Source organism: Marmota flaviventris, chromosome 20 (genome assembly GCF_047511675.1).
Source record: "Marmota flaviventris isolate mMarFla1 chromosome 20, mMarFla1.hap1, whole genome shotgun sequence".
Classification (NCBI taxonomy): Eukaryota; Metazoa; Chordata; class Mammalia; order Rodentia; family Sciuridae; genus Marmota; species Marmota flaviventris.
The window spans coordinates 21,733,691-21,747,820 of NC_092517.1; the positions used below are offsets into that span (position 1 = coordinate 21,733,691).

Below are 14,130 nucleotides of genomic sequence, written 5' to 3' on the forward strand. Positions count from 1 at the left end.
TGGTGTGTTTAAGCCACTAACATTTAAGGTTACTATTGAGGCATGGTTTGTATTTCCAGCCATCTTTGTTTATTTTGACTTGAAGTGTTAATTATTGTTTAATTTTTAATTGGTATCTACATATAGGATCCAGTATTTTAATCGAACGTGTGTAGTGATCAAATCTGTGCAATTTCTACCTTCTAAAATATCATTTTGATGTTTGAAACCTGTGAACTCTTTTTAGAATGTACACAGTCTAAAAATTACTTGTACAATTAAAACTATGGGTTATAAAACCTAAGAGTTACTTTTTCCTTTTAACTGCTTTTTGGCACTCCTTGCCAACTGTCTCTTAAAACAGATATAAAAAGCTTTTCTCATTTGTGGTTCTTTGTGATCAACTTTTTCAGCTTCAACATGTGAGTTCCAAAATACAGGATTTGTGAAATATGAAAAGTCACTAGAAAAAGACAGTCTCCCATGGTAAATCCAGAAAAGAAGAATATAAATTTAAAAATTGTAAACTATAATCCCAGTGCCTTGGGAGACTAAGACAGGAGGATGGTGAGTTCAAATCCAGCAACAGCAAGGCCCTGAGCAACTTGGTGAGATGCTGTCTCTAAATAAAATACAAAATAGGAGTGGGAATGTGGCTCAATGGTTGAGTGCCCAGGAGTTTAATCCCTGGTACCCCCCCAATATATTAGGGTTCACATTTAATCACTAGACCTTAGTTATTTTTTGGTGAGATCTATAAATAAATGGCATATGCCAATTCTTATGAATTTATTTTATGTAAGTCAAATATTATATAAATATTTTTATAGTATAAGCTGAAATTGCCTGTAAAAAAATAACTTAAAAATTCTTTTAGGTGAGGCTGAAAGCCTGAAATCCCATTGGCTCAGGAGTCAGAGAATTGCAAGGCCAAAGTTCAGTAACTTAGCAAGATTTTCCTCCAATATAAAAAAATGGCTGGTGATATAGTTTAATGACTAAGTGCCCTGGGTTCAATCTGTGGAACAAAGGAAAGGAGGAAGATTTTAAAATTGCCTTGTATCAACAACAAAAACAAATGTGAAATTTAAAACCAAAAACTGCATTCTATCAATTTTCTGTGACACACAGAATCTGCTTTAATTCATTTTAAACATTTGAATCTTACACAATCCAAGTTTTCTAACACTCAATAAATGACATGTTTTAATCACGTGTCTCCAGGCCATTGGATGAATTTAAGATCAGTGTAGCTGAGGAATCTGAAGTCATACAAACTGGAGTGTGCAGGTGCCAAGAATTTGCAGTAATAGTCAAGAACTCATGGATGGGTTGTTCATTACCTTGAAACTGTTTGAAAATTGTTTTCTGATGGTAAATTTCTATGTCAGTATTGGGAAAAACTTAGACCCTTTCCTGATAGTATGCTTCAAAGAAAGGGACACAATTTCATGCAATAATGAGGAGAACTAATCTTCATACAGGTAGTGCCAGGAGAAAGCACAGTCTGGTCATTCTGCTAGCTCCAGTTTTGAACCACAATCATCCCTAAATGATGTGCATCAAGTATATATGATTAAAATTGTGTAAATGTACCATGGTAGTGTTGTGAAGAAATATCTATAGTAATGTCCATCCTGAGCTATGTACCTTCCCAGCTGTGCACATTAAGCCTGGCACAACATAGTCCAGGAGATCATGAGACATAACACAATGTCTCTGACAACAGGGAGGTAATCTGAGAAACACCCCTCAAACAAGGGTCTACGGAGTGATGCTTCCAGCTTGGTCCATGGATGCCCTATAATACTGGGCACTCATGTCCTTTATGCACTGGAGAAATCAAACTGCCCCCTAGAGTGGGCATTCTGTGTGGAAGGATATGTAAATCACAGGGAATCTAACACAGACTTCTGAAATCGGTTACATTTGAAGAATTCACATGTGGAAAGAAGAAGGTATGGCCAACTGAGGAAATGAGAAAAAACAGATCACACATGAAAAAGAAATTTTCAAAAAAAATCAGAAGTAAGTTTGTTAGAGCTGATAGTAAGGACTCCCTTTAGTATCTGGATCCAGGAAGGAGTCATGTTAGATATGGTGCTGTCACTAAAGTCAGAGGTAGCTGTATAATACATGCACCATCATCTGTGTCGCAACCATCTAGTGAGGACTGCTAAGGCAGTGGACATGAACTGGACTGGTGGTCAGGACAGATGTAGAGAGAATTATAGGAGAAGGACACCCCACTGTAAGTTAGGGTTATTTGGATCCTCTTGGTGGGCACATTCCATGGTGAAAGTGAGAGGAAGAAACATCGCTTTTCCCATATGCAGTGTGAGCACCATCCTGTTCATAAGGGATGAGGAAATAGGATCTGTCACCCCTAACAACACATGTGCAGACTTACAGCTTGGGGTTGTCCTCATCTCACAGCTCAGCTTCACCACTACAGCCAACCCTCCCCATGTCCCCTTCATATTCAGTAACATAAAAACAGAAAAAAGGGAGATGGAGAATTGAGACTGGTCTTGCTTCAAGCAAGTGGGCTTGGGACTGATGTCAGCCTCAGCAGAAACCTCTTACTTGTGGCTCTTTGTGTGCTGGGAATCTATAAATATCACTAGGGAGAAATGACTGACACCTCAGAGAGGGCGACACCATCACCCAGCCCCTCTGCTGCAAAACACACCCTCCAGTAACACGACAAGCAAACCCTGGGCAATACTTGACTGAATGAATGGCAGCTCTTTGTGAGAAGAAGATATGAGAATGATGGGTTGCTTTTGTAAATTGTCAGGGTTTGAAAATACAGCTCAGGGTTCACACTTACATCTATGATATTTATATTACTATTATTTTAAATTTCTCCTGAGAAAAGGAACTAGAAGAGAAATTGTTCTTTAAAGTCAGGAAAGAAGAAGCCCCAGAGGTGCTTCTCTGATGGCACAAGTGCATGGAGTACTGCATACAGGGCATAGTTTAACGGTGTCTGTGTGGCAGGCCACTCCCCATGCTAGGCGTGTGAGTGGCAAACTGCTTATCCTATCGGCACAGCTCTGGGCACGAGGCCATGTGTTGCAGTCCCACTCTTTGATTGTTCACTGCAAGGACAGTTAGCAGACATTACATTGGTGGCTGTCTATATTTTGCTTAGGCACTGCCTGAGTACATATACATGGTAACTGCACAATAAAACCAGGCCTGCTTCCTGATTGGTCTCTGGAGGACTTGATTAGAGACTCCACAGCCACACTCTCCTCTACTATGTTCTCTGGACATCCTCAGGGATGAGAGATCCCATTGTCTTCTCTGCAGACCCCAAGCTCTCATTACTGGGAAATCCACACTATCCTGCAGGAGGGTCCATTTTCCCCGACTGATATTGTGATGGAAGAGTCAAAGTCTGCTTTCAGCTTTCCTGCTTTATCTTGTTCTGTGTGTCTTAGGGTCACATTTATCTGTGCATGCTAATGACATGAAAAATTGAATTTTGGAAAAAATCTGAAAGTGACCAGGGCAGGATGGATTTCAAGTGTTCTGAATGTTCCTCTAAGCAAAATTAAATTTACACATTTCCATTATTAGATCTTGCAAAAGGTTTTTAGTGATTAAAACAGAATGGACTAATACATAAAAAATATTCTTCCAAATTCTTGTGAATTATATTCACAGGCCTATAATTTGGCACCATGAATTGGAACTTACCACAATATTTATTTGATTTTCTAAAATATTTAATGCACTTCCTTCTGATCACGGTCATTTGTTTGACATTTACCAACTGAAAGTTCTTAACCATGTGAGATTCCATTCTATAAAATGAGGTTTTGAACACAGAACCTCATTTCCCTCTAAAGATTTCAAAATGTACAATTATTCAAACCATTATTGTTCTATGAGTTATGAAGATGACCAAAGCAAGATTATCAATCAAAATATTAAAACGTATTAATTACCTGGTAATAAGTATACAATTTAGTAGTGTTTAAAATCTCTACATGACATACCATATGTAAGTTATGTCCCATGAAGTTATTAAATTGAAAAATGAAAAAGTAAAACTGGAATTCCCTATAAGAAAAATTGACTCATTTTAGCAGGATCTCAAAGAAGCAAACATCTTTAGAAGACAATATCCTCATTACACCATACAGAACATGGTCCTCTGGGCTCCAACAGTCCTAATGAGTTCAGAGGACCATGTTCGGTATGGTGCAATGAGGATATTGTCTTCTAAAGATGTTTGCTTCTTTGAGAAGCAAAGAAGCTACTGGGAAACCTCACTAGTAGACTGAATTTCCTCATCCAATGCCCTTTTTAGAATCCTCACTAACTCTGCATCTGAAGACACAGAGGTACTTTGTCACCTGAATAAGCTGAGCAGAGCACAAACACTTGCAAGTTTTATGGAAAGCATGTGTTTAAGTTCTGTCTCTGCAGATTTGTAATTTTAATGTCTGTAGAAAGGCAAGAAGTTCCCACTGGAGAACACAGAATGGTGGCTTCCCCGGTGGGACATGTCATCTCTCTTAATTTTATTGTCTTCTCTGATGGATAACAGTAATCCAAGAGATCTGGGCTTCAAACACTTAATGTTTCCTGGACAGATCTGGAAAAGGATCTTGATTGAGATTATTTTCTCATGTTGATAAGGAAACTTAAATTACTCTAATTCTGGTCCTAAAATCAAATTAGTCCAAACCTGTTCCACAACTTATAATGCCTCTACTTTGATGTGAGGGACTCCTGGCACCCCCATAATTTCCCTGAAGCCCTGAAGTGTGTGATGGGCCCCTCTTTCCTAGTTTGCACATGGAGCACACCTTCTTGGGGTTAGTGATGAAACCATCATCCTTTTGAAAGTGACAGTCCTGTGGCTCAAGTTCTAAGTGAAATATTAAAAATAAGAAAAGAAGAGGAAGAGCTATAGGTCACATGTTGTAGAAATCACAGGCAGATGGAATCTACTCAAAGCTGAGGCAGAGTCCGAGCTGGAGTCCATTTTTTAAAAACCAACATGATCAACTCCACCTTCTCTGAGAGAAAACCATGTAAAAAGCAGGCTCAGTCTCCTGGGTACTGTATATAAACATACATAAAAGCATTAAAGCGCTATATTAAAAAAGGATCCCCGTTATCTGGAGTCAAAAGAAAGGACAGTCATTTCAAGCAGACCCACTTATGTTCCAGTTGTAGAAATCAGAAGATAGTTCTTGAACACTGCCATTATCAACATAGGAAGGGTTAGTACAAGCATGATAATGAATGAAACATTTGTTTCTTCTGGAGGTAATTGCAAACTTGGACTAAATGGAAATATATAAAATGAAAACTAATATCCACAGACAGAAATTCCACGTGGATGGGATGAGGGAGGTTGGAAAACTGAAGAAGAAAGTCAAAATAATTGACAAAGCATGAGACCTCCAAAGCCAGATGAGAGGGAAACATAAAACAGGAAAAGGGTGCAAGTCATTGAACAAGTATTTCAGCATGTGAACAGTTAGAAAGACACATCAAGGGCAGAGGGAAAGTATCCCCTCAGGCAGTCCCCATCCTGGACCAGCCACATGAAAGTTTTGTGCCTTTGGTGAATCAGGCTCCGCCTTACTCCCTGGCATAGCCCATTAATCACTAACGTGCCACCTGGAATACTGTCCCTCATATACACTCACTTCATTAGAGGCTTCTGAATGAGCCATGGCAGAGGGTTGGCCAGTACTCCCAACTTTGTGGAGCCAAGAAGAGCTCTTTGCAGAGGTGGAGAATTGCAGACCACACCTTTGTTGTAATGTGGAATTGCTGGGTAACTAGGTGTTGTTGAGTCCAATCTCTTTGTAGCCCTGATTTTTAATAAAGAGGAAAATAATTTTATCTCCAATTGTGAGGATTAGGCCAAAACATACTGAACAAGTGGGTTCCAACCAGTTAAAGAAGGCTTTCTGAGGCATAGTGGTATTTGCCTGTAATCTCAGCAGATTGGAAGGCTGAGGAAGGAGGATCATGAGTTCAGAGCCAGCCTCAGTGAAAAAAAATTTACTAAGCAGATCAGTGAGATCCTGTCTCTACATAAAATAGGGATAGGGATGTGGCTCAGGGGTTGAGTGCCCCCAAGTTCAATCTTCGTCATCGTACCCCCCTCAAAAAGAAGAATGTCTGGGGAGTGAGTCTCAGGCGTTGGATTTATAATAGCTTTCATGGGGGTTCTAAAGTGTAGAACTAGTATAGAATAAGTGTTATGGGCCAAGCTCTGGGTTGGTTGTACATGCATTTGAATCCAGGCTTTTATATATATTTATATATATGTATATATTATAGATTTGATGTTGATCTATTGATGGGATATTTCCTACACAAGGCATGTATGTGCATTAGTTAAAGTCTGAAATAGTAGATTTATATTTTAAATAATCTGCAGCTACATATTGAAAAATAATAGTCATCAGAAAATCATGTATGAGAAGCTAGATCATTTCATGACTCTTTAGAACATGTAGATCTATAAGGCAAGATAGTAAGAGAAACAATAAAACTGAAACATTCATGAACTTGGGATACCATTTAAAAATCTGAGGTGAATGTTGGTCCACAATCTGACTTCCATAACAAGACCCCTACAACACAAAAATTAAAAATCAAGAATAAAGGAGATAGATTCAAACTAAAAAGGTGCTTCTCAGCAAAAGAAACAATAATGTGAAGACAGAACCTACAGATTTTATACAAATCTTTACCACACGTAATTCAGAAAAAGCACTAATGTCTAGGGTGTATAAAGAAATCAAAATTAACACAAATAACAACAACAAAAACCGTTTAACAAATGGACTCAGTAACTGAACAGAAAACTTCACAGAAGAAATATAATCCATTAAAATATATGAAAAAATATTCCACTTATCTAGCAATTAGGAAAATGTAAATCAAAATTACGTTAAGATTTTGTCTCACTTCAGTCAGAATGGTAATCATTAATAATACAGGCAACAATAAATGTTGGTGAGGATGTGGGGGGGGAGAGGAACACTCACACATTGCTCATGAGATTGACTCCAAAATTGTGCAACCACCATGGAAAGCAGTATGGAGACACCTTGAAAAACCAGAATGGAAACATCATTTGACCCAGCTATCCCTCTCTTCGGACTATACCCAAAGGACTTAAAAACAGCATACTACAGGGAAACAGCTGCACCAATATTTATAGCAGCACAATTCACAATAGATAAACCATAGAACCAACCTATGTTTCCTTCAACAGATGAATGGATAAATGTGATATGTGTGTGTGTGTGTGTGTGTGTGTGTGTGTATAATTTCCCCCACCAACGGAATATTACTTAGCTTTAAAGATGAATGAAACTATGCCATTTGGTGGTAAAAGTATAGAGTTGAAGAATATCATGCTAAGTGAAATAAGCCACCCCCCCCCCCACACACACACACAAAGGCCAAATGTTCTCTCTGATAAGTGTATGCTAATTCACAATGGGGGTGGGGAAGAATAGTTATTTAGATTAAGTAGAGAGGAGTGCAGGGAGGGGAGGGAATATGAGGATAGAAATGAGAGAAGAATGAAACAGACATTACATATAATACATAATATATATAGATGCTAAAGCACTCAACAAGGGAGGGGGAGAGAATAGAAATTCAGTGGATTAGACAAAGTTGGATTGAAGGGAAGAAAAGGGAAATAGGAATACAAATGGCAGTAGAATGAATCAGACACAACTTTTCAATGTTTATATATAAATACACCACCAGGGACAGTTCACAGCATGTACACCTCAAGAATGGAATGCTAAGTAAAATGAGTTTTACTCCATGTATAATATGTTAAAATTTGCTCTACTATCATGTATACCTAAAAAGAGTAGGAAATTTTTAAAATGACAAGGGAAAATTTGTATACCTAGAAGGTTTGTGAGTTAAAAACTCTTCAATGAATGATAATGTCATTAAGGTTAAATAAAAGTATAAAAGAGTACCTTGAGCCCATACAAAACAACAATGGTAAATAGAGTTGCCCAAGTCAGTCTGCGCAACTAGCTATAATCACAAAATTTTTTGTTTACAACTCTTTTTTATTTGTTTTACAAAGCAGCATAAGAACAATATTTACAAGTTGAGCAGAGAGGAAACATTACATAGCAGTGTTATGAATACTATGAATAGTGCTGTGGGTACTCAAAGAAAGCATTCTCAATTTCCTCTCCCATGCAATAAAAAATCATGCAATTGAAAGATACATTACTTACTGATTAGATAACACATACATGTGTTTGTGACATTCAGTATGTGGGCAGCTGCTCAACTTCGCAGGTCAGATTCAATAGATAAGGAAGACACTCTCTTCACACCAGACAGTGTTTCCTTGAGTAATACTATGAAAGCAAGAGAGAAAGCAAAAGTGAAAGACACAGGCAACTGTATTGCCAGACTAGGAAAACTCCAACACTGAACCTATGTACTGGGGAGTCCCAAAGAGCTTTTCAGGGTCCTGACTGGGAAGTCCTGGGCAGAGCATCCTCTCCACAGGTGAGAGTCTGAAGTCTTGTTCTAACTTGTATTGAAAGTGAGGCCAAATAAATACAAGTTAGAACAAAGAAAACTTCATTCTAACATCTTGCATGACCTGGTGATCCCCTGAAGAACACCAAGTCCTCCCACGAACAGGTCAGATCCTAGAGGAGGGAATGATAGCCTTGAGATGACTAAATAAATTGGGATTCCAATGAGTGAGCCACCAAGCCAGATGCATTGAGAAATAATCATTCTTTAGCTGTTTCATCAAGGATTGCAGATATCATTCAATCAAGAAAAGGGAAGATCTTTAGTATTTTCCTTAGACCTCTAGCACTGAATCTTCCCTCTGGGCCTTTTAAATAGTTTAAACTCTCATATATAAAATGAAGCCAGTTTTCTGCATAAAATAATGTGGACATAAGCATGAAACCTAGATATTTACCCTTTGGAATAAAGAATGGTGTGAATATTATTCTCCAAGAACTTATCATTATATTTCAATATTTATTTTCCCAAAATAAGTTAAATGAAATGTTGATGGGTGGTGTTTTGTTGACCCAAAAGGCTCACATATGAAGAGAATATTGTGTTTTTACTTTTTGAACAGGACTTGTAGATGAGAGTCTAGAGGTTTATTTCAATCAAAATTGTGTTTCTCTCTCCGTGGTGTCATGGGCTCTTGGAGCTATAAGATCTGAGGAGGGACATGGTTATTTTATAGTATCTTATAATTACTGGGTTGCAGAGGGTTGTGGGAGACCATGACACATGCTATCTATCATATAATCCAATAAGTATAACAAACATTATATTGTAAATTATTAAGTAGAACCAAAGGATCTACAAAACCAAAATATATAATGGAACAAAAAATGTGGGGGCATAAGTGCTCCTATAGTATGTCTTTTTCTTTTTACAGTCATCATTTTACTTGTTTCTAGTTATTTTTTTTACTGGGTATCCAAAACTAAAGAAGTGGTCCCAAACTGTGATGTTTTTCCTACACTAGAGGTGAGTATAGTCACCTCAGTGATGAAAGTCATAGAATTCATGAGGAACTGCATGATTTCTTCAGTCCAAGAGTCAGGATGGGCCTATAGATCATGTGGATTCCCCAGGAATCATTAAGACTATTTCCCCCTTCAGCAACCCTCCTTTATTGCCTGAATACACACGTTGGCTCCTAGTCTCTTGGGTCTTTCTTCTCTCCCTGATTGGGAGCTTGTATAACTCTCCAGAGTTATAGATCCCTAAGGGTGTACTGCTACTCAATAAGGTGAAATGTTAAACTCATAATTCAAACTAGGGATATCTGGGCATTATTTTAGTATCCCTAGGTCCTTCCTATAAGTCTCCTAATTTTCCCATAATTACAAACAAGAGAGTATATAATTTACATAAATAATATTCTCCAAATAATACTTGATTAAACATATGAAATAATTAATGGAGACCTTATAGCATTATTTACCCAATAGAAGGTTTTACTATTGCATCGATCCATTAGCAAAGTGAATAGTGGGAGATGTGTGATCTAATAAGATCATTAAATGCATGAAAAGGTTCACATTAAGAAATTCACACTTTATTTAGTAACAAATTGCATCTGTAATGAAATATAAGTAAAAATGCTCTGTAAAACAGGCATGGTGGACAATGCCATGACCCTAGGGACGTGAGAAGTTTTGCAAGTTCAAAGTCAGGCTCCATAACTTAGTGAGGCCCTATACAACTTAGCAAACCATATGTCTGAATAAAAAAGAAAAAAAAAATCTGAGGATGTGGTTTAATGATTAAGTGTCCCTAAGTTTAAGAGGCTCTTAAAAATTTTAATTTTAAATTTCATATAAATCTTAAGAGACTTCTGAAATAATCAACTCTGAGTATTATAATTTCTCCAGTTGTGAAAAATGAGACTCTTTAGTAATTGTTGATTTATACTAAAATTATATCCTTTTAGGGATGCACAATTCTATACCTTTATTTCCTTATTTCTACAATATCAGCTAAAGATGTTAAGAAAATTTTCAGCAAATGTCAAAAGCAATTACCCATTTTCTACATTTAAATGATTTTTTTTCCACGTAGGTCCCAAATACTTCAAGGGATGGACTATAGATAAGAAACTTACTACAATCTTTATATTTGTCAAGGTGTTTTTGTAAATATTTTGCTGTTATCTAAGGTACACACTTTGGACAAATGCTACTCCACATTTGCTACACATATGAGGTCAGAAATTAAAAAACGTCAGAAATTTGAATACACTCTTGGACACATTCTTTGGGTTTCTATATGCTATAAATCCTCCAGTCTTTTAAAAATGTTTGATCAATGGCCAAAAGCTTTGCAAAAATTTTCCCACATGTCCTCTCACTCGTATGAATTCTGAGGTGCTGAGTAGGGTGTGAACAACTATTGGAGAATCTGTCACCTATTTTACATTTATATAATTTCTGTGCTATCATATCTCTGGTGTGAAATAGTGTTGAACTACTGTGAAATAAGGGTTGATTCATCCTTAAAGACACTGATGCAATGTTTTCATTGTAAAACTTCTCTCCAGTATAAAATCTATAATGTTTAGTAAGATGTGATCTTCAATATTAAAAGCTTTGCCATTCTTCACATTTATAGGACTTCTCTCTAGTATGGGTTCTCTGGTGTCGAGTAAGTGATGATTGTTGATTAAAATCTTTGCCACATTCTCTACATTTGTAGGGCTTCTCTCCAGTGTGGATTCGCTGGTGCTGAGTAAGTGATGATTTTTGACTGAAACTCTTGCCACACAATTTACATTTGTAGGGCTTCTCTCCAGTATGAATCCTGTTGTGGCAATCAAGATTTGAGTTTGTATTAAAACTCTTACCACACACTTTACATTTGTAGGGCTTCTCTCCAGTATGAATCTTGTTGTGGCGATCAAGATTTGAGTTTCTATTAAAAGTCTTGCCACACACTTTACATTTGTAGGGCTTCTCTCCAGTATGAATCCTGATGTGGCAATCAAGATGTGAATTTCTATTAAAACTTTTGCCACATACTTTACATTTGAAGGGCTTCTCTCCAGTATGAATTCTCTGGTAATTTTTAAGGCTTGGTTTTGGACTGAAACCTTTGCAAAATTGTTTACATATGTAGGGCATCACTCCAGGGTGTGTCCACTGGTGAGAAATAAGATTTGAGCTTTTATTAGAATTTTTGTCACATTCTTTGCATTTGCATGGCATATCTCCTGTATGAACACTGTGATGTTGAGTAAAGCTCTTGAGTGCATTGCATTCTTCACATTGGTGGGTCTTCTCTGCAGAATAAATTTTTTGGTGTTGAGTAAGAGTTGAAAAATTTTTAAGGCTTTCCCACACTTTTTACATTTACAGGTCTTTCCTTCAGTATAAATCCTCTGATACTTAACAAGTTGTAACTTTTCACTAAAAGTTTTTTCACATTCTTTAAATTTGTAGAATTTATCACTGTCATAGTATCTGCTGTGTTTAAAAAATATATCAAAGCATTTGCTTGCTCAATATCTTCTATACTTATAGGGCTCTCTTTCTCTATAAACTTTCTTGTATTAAGCAAGCTCTGCACTGTGGTTAAGAGCCCTTTCACATATCTTACACTTGCAGGTTTTGTCTTGGCTATGAATATTTTAATGAATACTAGTTTTTGATCACTGAAGCAAGACTTTCCTACATTTTTCATCTTGGTAAATTTCCTTTAGAAAAGTACTAGGATTTCTCTATATTCATAATTTTTATCACCAACGTAAATATACTGGTCATTACTCAGGGTAGTGACATGGCTTATTTTGTTACTTATAGCATTATCTATATAGTGCACTTTCCAGAAATCTGTATCAGAATTGTCATTGAGCAATAGTGGGGAAGTAGAAACTTTTCTACAACTTTTAATATTGTCCACTTGGGCACAAGGAGAAATTAACCTTTTGTTTCAGAAAAATGGACATTGTATAAAGAAACTCCCAAAAAGATCACTTTTAGGAATATCTTTTCTGTGCAAATATTTGACTGGAATTTTAACTCAGTGCTACTTTTATAATTGGCCAAGTTAAAAGCTGATGCATGGGCTAGATTTCAAATTTTCCACATTGCCTTTCAGTTCAAAAATGGCTGTGGATTTATTCTTAAAGACATAAAAAACTCCTCAAAATAATTGGAATGCATTGAATTTTTGTTTCAGATATTAATTGTCTCTGGTGTCTTTTGACCATAAATTTTTTATCATAAATAGGGACTACTGATTGATTTTGTCTATTATAATACAATTTTTGAACTTTACTCTCACCTATATTTTCCCATTTTTTTCTTGGTTGTAAATAGTAAAAGGCACACTTTCCATATCTTCCCTCTCTCTGTTTTATTCCCTGCTCTGGTAAAATTTCTCGAGGATGATGAGAAGTCATGGCTGTAATAAATAAAAATAATAAACATGTTTACTTACTTTACTGGGATGAGTATATTTTGCAAACCTAAGAAATTACAGCAAAAAATAACAGCAGGGGAGTGGATTATTAAATCCAAGTCCATAATTACTGTAGAAATATATAAATCAAATAAAAATACACACAGAAAATTACTTTGAAAATTTTCCTAATCATCTTTGTGTTTACAGTATCCAAGATGAGTACATTACTATAGAGAGTAATATATTAGAGAAAAATACATTGTGTTATACAAAGATTTTCCTCCTTCAGAATATATTTTCAAAATCTACCATCTTTCTTCTGTTGCATTATAAAAGAAAAATATGAAACATGTGAATATTTGTGGACTGTTCATAAAGGGAATACTGCTTACCAACAGAAAAAAAACATGGCTAAATCAACTGTAAGCAAAGTTATGAATTACTCAAAGGGAATAGTCAATTATAATTTAAAAGAAGTTTACTGAACTAACCAACACACAAAATAACAGAATAAAAATTAGTCAAGAATTTTTAATAGTAATAAGCAGAAAATGTATGTTTAAAGACTTTCTATAGAAAATGTCTGAAAGAGTCAGGGGTGGTTGTACATAGCAACATAGGAGGTTGAGCTAGAGGATCAAAATTTGAAGACCAGACAAAGTAAAAAATGCAAAGTGCTAAATCGCCCTTAAGTTCTCTTTCCAATACTAATAAACACATCTCAGAAAATAGGAAAAATGAAACATCCAAGCAGCTCAGTTTTCTCCAAGTTGTAAAGACTCAAAGTAGGTTTTAATGCAAGTTTTAAAACTCAGAATACTAAGAGCATCCAAGAGAAAAAGATGGGTCACCTAGAAATGTGTAACTATATAATTGTGAAATCCTTAGTCCAATCTTCACAACACAGGAAGGAATTCAAGTCTATCTATATTCAAGGGATGAAAGAATAAAATTATCAACCAAGACATTATATTCACAGCTACTACCTTTCAAAAGAGAAGGAAATGAAGACTTTAAACATATAAAAATACACACACTATTCATCAACACTGGATCTGTTCTCCAAAAAGTACTAAAGGTAATCCTTCATAATAAAATGTAAGTACACAGCATCATAAGCCATATGAAATGTTAAACATTTCTTGGCAAAAAAAAAATCTATTTTATTGTAATGATGGGTCATAAAACATG

General features: G+C 36.1%; 1 protein-coding gene and 1 pseudogene across 1 annotated transcript in view; one reads left to right on the forward strand and one right to left on the reverse strand.

Moving 5' to 3' along the window:
- LOC139703056 (zinc finger protein 420-like) overlaps positions 1-14,130 on the forward strand; it is a 236,252-nt gene that overhangs the window by 169,802 nt on the left and 52,320 nt on the right. The gene's annotated exons all lie outside the window — the stretch shown is intronic.
- Positions 11,118-12,937, reverse strand: LOC139703041 (zinc finger protein 678-like; annotated as a pseudogene).